Here is a 6,068-nt window from a genome sequence, read left to right on the forward strand (position 1 = left end):
AGGTTTTCACTTGATGAGTTTCTAAAAAGGATGTGACTGAATTCTTTTTTAACCAAATTAGCTGACTGCAATGCTACCAGAGGAAAAAGCTAGGAGATTATCAGACTGCAAGTCCTCCAGGCAATTTGGGGGTAGTATCTAAAGTGAAAACCTGAAATGTGAGCTCTTTGAAGATCCCAAAGTCATAATTCCAAAATTCAACAATAACTTCCAATAATGATCATTCTCCAAGGCCCTGGGCTAAGCGCATTAACAGGAAGGTTTGTTACAGCCCTCGTGGCAATCGCACAGAGCAGGCACTATACAGATCCATTTCACAGATGAAGAATGTGAGTCTTAGGAGAAACGGAGTAAATTCCCAAGTAAACACAGCCCATCAACAGCAAACAGGGGCTCAAATTTAGATCTGAATCCAGAGCCTCCCTCTTGGTTTCCATGTTGTTCTGGCACTGCAATCACAAGCCCTACCTTCCACAAACACAAGTGAAACTCTGGATTTGGGAAGACTGTGGGCAAGTCCACATGGTGGTCTTGCACTTCACATGCCTAAAACGGGCCTCATGCTTATGAAAGACCAGAATCTCCTGAACAGATGTGAACTCACACACTGAGGCTTCAGGGCTGAGGGAGGTGAAGCTCTGATATTTTCTGCTAAAGACAAGGATTTTTTTTTCTCTTTCTCTGTATAAACAGCAGGTTGTTTTCCTAGTTCTTAGCTGAATGCCAAGCCTCAATAAAAAATAAAAAAAATTAAATTCTTATGTAGAACATTAAGGATTCAGCAAATGAATCTCAAAAACATAAGTGTTCAGGTTCCATGTATATCACTGGCATTCCAGTTCCTCACTTAAGCATTGCCTTCACCCAACTGTGTTTAAAAAGTGGCAGTTATATAGGCTTTTGCATTTGATTAGTCCTCTGCTTTTGATCCTGCTAGAAACAAAGCCAAAATGACATGTTCACAGCACTCTGTGTGTCTGCTGTCCTTTCACAGGTGCCTCCAGACCCAGAGCAGAGTCTGAAAGCAGGAACTGAATCGTCTACATGATTGAAGCCAAAATCAGAGGATGTCTGACTTTCTCAGTTTTTCAGTTTACTATTTACATATAGATATCAAAATAAAACACCAAACATCTATACCCTTTCCTACTTTGCATGTTTCCTCCAGGATGCAGACAACTGGACAGAAGGTAAACAAACAAACAAAAAACAACAACAACAAAAAAACAACAACAGAAAAACGCTTGTTCACTCTTCTCATTCATATTGGATTTACTAACAATCTAGAAGTACCTCCCAATTCTATAGCTAACATTTGTTTAACACAATAATTGTCAATGTCTTAATGAACACCTGGAAGTAAGATGCTGAAATGACTTCCAAGCCATTAAAGATAACATTGTAAACATTGTGAAAACTATATTTTGTTATGATTATTTAAAAATTGATAACTCAGCAAAACTTGACCATAAATTCCCCCATTTGGGTAGTCATGGCCCTTACAATGTGACTTTGCTGTTCTCACATAAAGAAGTAGAAAAACCAGAGTCTTTTATCATCTCTGGAGTCTTAGTTTGCCTTGTGACCAACAGAAGTCTGTGGAAATGACATTATCCAACTTTCAAGACTATATCTTAAAATGGGCACCTGGGTGGCTCAGTCAGCTAAGTGTCTGCTTTCGGCTCAGGTCATGATCCCAGTGTTCTGGGCTCCCTGCTCAGTGAGGAGTTTGCTTCTCCCTCTCTGTCTCCCTCCACCACTACCCTTTGCGCTCTCTCTCTCTCTCTCTAATAAATAAATTCTTAAAAAAAAAAAAGACTATTCCTTAAAAGACCTTGCAGCTTCCACTCTGGCCTTCTTAGACTGCTACCCTAGGATTGTAAGGTAAGGAAGCTGGACTAGCTTACTGGATGAGAAAAGGCCATATGGAAGAGACCCAAGGAGCCCCAGGCACCCATTAGTACCAGCTGCCAGCCATGTGAGTGAGGCCACCTTGGGCCTTCCAGCCCAGCCAAACTTCAGCCAAATAAAGCTGCGTAAATGAGCCCAGGGGGAATCAGCTGAGGAACCACCCAGCCAACCCACAGAATACTGAGATATAATAAATCATCATTGTTTTAAGCTATTATGTTTTGGAACAGTTTGTTACACAGCAATGGCTAGTCTATAATGTTGCAAATGTCACATACAGATGATAATTCTGCATTGCCTTGGAACCAATCCCAAATGTAGGGACTTTCCAAATGTAACATCATATAAGCATCAGAAATAGGTAAGACCTGAAGGGCAGAGACTCTCCACTTGTGGTCAGGAAGAGGAAAGGATGAAATCACTGAGGGGCTTATAAGAATCTCTTAGTTTCATGGGGATTGAGCATAAACTCTGAGGCCAAAGTGTATAGACACAAGTACTGGACTTGACATTATTAGTTGAATAACCTCAGAAAAGTCATGTTACCTCTCTGTTCCTTAATTTCTTTATCTCCCAACAGGGATAGAAATAGTATACCCCCACCCCGAGGTCTGTAAGGACTGAATTAGAAAATATGCATAAGCAATCTTGAAACATACATGGCACCTAGTAAAAGCATAATATTAGCCTTTGTTATTGAGGATGGAGGGAGCCTAGGCACTTGGTAAGAGTGAATTTAATAATGTAAGATGACAGCCAATGTTCATGCACCCTGTTTTCCTACACCCTGGCTTTAAAAAGTATAGCCACTACATTACTTGTCACTGATATGATGTCTTTCTCTCTCTGCTAGAAAAGCTTGGGACAAACAAGAGATTCCATTTTTCCATCTACATGGGGGCACGGGGGAGAGAATGGCTCTTTCAAGGTTAGAACTTTTTCTCCTGCATCACTTCTTTTTTAAAAGCCATAATACTTATATTGAAACAATAATATTTTACATGTATGAGGATATGAACATTTTATTTTTACCCAAGGAATCCGGAGTTAAAAGGCTCTACATTGATCAAAACAGATGGAAGTCAACTAGATCATTTCTTATTTTCACATGTATTAAACTCTCAAAAGAAATATTACTGGATCAGTGGTTATCACTCTTACAGCAATTGCCAACATCACAGCTGAAAGTGAAGCTTGCAAGAAAAAACTTCATGCTAATTGGTTTTCGTTTAATTAAACAGAATGAAATTCTTGCAGCCAAAATTTCTTCTGATACTGAGCTTAATACAACCTGAATAATTCTCTGTGGCTATGTTATCATGACAATTAAAATTAAAAACGCTGACTACATTCTTGACTGGACTGTAGATCTTTTACCGATTCTGAGCACAACTTAGATACAAATGTTATTTTACATTCTTGACAGAATCCATTCCATGTGACCACAGGGGCTGAACATTGCTTCCCTTGCACTTTTTCTCCTCTCTCTCACGCCTCTTCCACTTCAGTGTAAATATTACGAAGCCAAAGTGTTTGACTCAACTATGGTGTTAGCCAAATTTAGATGATAGTGATAGTGTGCTGAGCATGGCAATGTGGAAGTTTGTGCAAGAAGAAAGAAGTCTGGTCATAAACTGTAGAATGTGCTTAAAAACAGAACCACCCTGGAGCTTCTTTCAAGAAAGACTCTTGGGGGTAATATTAATCATTATCCCATGGTTCAAATGATGAAGGAGTCTGCTCCGTTATGAATATATTAGGCACCTCTGATTATTTTTCAAGTCTAATGTGAACTAAAAACACATTGCAGCCACCACATTTTCTTTTAATTTTTAAATTCATGCATATCCTAAGAGAAATGAGGTCCATATGCTTATAAAAATTCATTTACACTTTGCACTTCACAATGTGTGACACAGTCCTTTTATACATGTTTTAATGTCTTTGTTTACTTTTGAAAGCATCCGTTCTGTGAGACTAAATTCCAAATAATTTGGAGTCAGAACCCAACTGCCATATTCAATCAGTATGCACCTTTCACACACAACTGATAAGGTTACAAACATTTGGAAAAAAAAAAAAAACATGGACTCCCTCCGGAGCAAAGGAGCATTGTTAAGTAAAAAGATCTAAATGCATGCATATGAATGTCACTAAAATAGTAAAGTCTAGAGCTATCTTTTAAATGCTATTTTGGGGATCCCTGGGTGGCGCAGCGGTTTGGCGCCTGCCTTTGGCCCAGGGCACGATCCTGGAGACCCGGGATCGAATCCCACGTTGGGCTCCTGGTGCTTGGAGCCTGCTTCTCCCTCTGCCTGTGTCTCTTTCTCTCTCTCTCTCTGACTATCATAAATAAATAAATAAATAAATAAATAAATAAATAAATAAAATTAAATGCTATTTTGTCTCACAAATTTGAGCATGTGTGGATTTCCTCTAATTAAGCTTCAGCAACATATAAAGATCTCACCCACGATTCAAGCTCCAAAATGGAGACCTGAGGAGGACAGGTCATTTCCCCTCCTGATATCTCCAGGACCTTCCAAAGAGGACTTTCCCCCAGAGTTGAAGACTTCTGTGCTTGTTGCATTCCCAACGGCAGCCAGCCAGAGGGAGAAGGCAGGAATGAGGGTGGTTTATCTTAAGAAAACTCATTTACTCAGTGTAGAGTAGAAAGACAAAAGCCAAAGTGCAAGATGGCTGCCAATAATCCGCATGCTACCCCCAGCAGGAAATGCAACAGACTTTTCGGCCTCCTTGAGGTGAACGGAGCAGGACAAGGTCTCTGTTTTCTGGTCTGTTGAGTTGACAGGAAGCATGGTCACATGACGTTGATCTAAGTAAGCGCACTTGGCATGTAAAATCTACTTCAATGCAGTAATGATGGCAACCTGGCCAGTCATTAATCCTCACCAGTTTAGCCATAAAATCATCAAGTACTCCTAAAGTTTGGTGAATGTCCCAGCTTTGATTAGTAGCTGACAGTGGCACTCCCTTTGATGCTGTTGAAAGTTTCAGGAAATTCCAAGAGTAGCATTAGCAGTCTTGATGGCCTCTGTATTTTTCACAAATCCGATATATAGAAAATATGGTCTACAGGGCTGTGACACGTATGAATTCACTATAAAATGTTGATGGGAATGCACAAAGGACAGGAAGAAAACGACAATAATAAAACTAATCACAAACGACTGACCCAAAGCAAGTCTCTGCTCTTTACATATAATTTACATATAATCCTCACAAGTGCCCTCGGAGGGAGATATTAGTCCCATTAAAAAGACAAGGAAACTGAGGCTGGTAAGTTTTATCTGAACTTACCCAAAGCTCCACAGTGGCCAAGTGGTAAAACTGAGATTTGAACCTAGCAACTTTTAGCCACCACATACCCCATCTCCTCCCAGGCTACTTTCTGCAGATGGGGTAATCCACAGCTAGTAGGATGAATTCAATATACATAAAAGTACAGGTTAAAAATGATAAGAGAGGAAAAAATAGTAAGAGAGACCCCCCACACACCTTTTTAGGATTTTATCCTAAAATAAATAGAAAAATAAGGAAATAAAAGTTTTTTTTTCTTTGCTGTTTGCTGCCTCTTTGTAATATATTGACCCTTGCTGTAAATGTGAATTGTGACTTTACAAGAACCTCAAAAATTATTAAAAATGGATATGCTGCTTAAAATTGAAATTCAAACCCAAATTAATCAAAACATCAAAATAGCACAAATACAGATAAAATCCATCGTATTTCCTAGAAGTGTCAGTTTTGAGTAGGCTGCTTTTTCTTTCTCTTTTTTTTATTTATGTATTTATTCGTGAGAGAGAAAGAGCGAGCAGGGGGGCAGGGGTAGAGGGACTAGTAGGCTCTCCACTAAGCAGGGAGCCTGACATGGGGCTCAATCCCAGGATCCCAGGATCATGACCTGAGCCAAAGGCAGACTCTTAACTGACTGAGCCACCCATGTGCCCCTAGGTTGCTTTTTCAAACCCATATTAACTCGTTCTGTATTCAGAGAATTGGATGTATGTATCTACCAGAGTCAAAGTCAGAAGTGAAACTTATTTATAAGGGATTCTTGACTTCTCAGCTAATTTATTTGATAATTCCCATGTGGATGAACCAATAAAATCATTTTTCACAAGCCCGGCTGGTCC

This window comes from Canis aureus, chromosome 26 (assembly GCF_053574225.1).
Source record: "Canis aureus isolate CA01 chromosome 26, VMU_Caureus_v.1.0, whole genome shotgun sequence".
Lineage (NCBI taxonomy): Eukaryota > Metazoa > Chordata > Mammalia > Carnivora > Canidae > Canis > Canis aureus.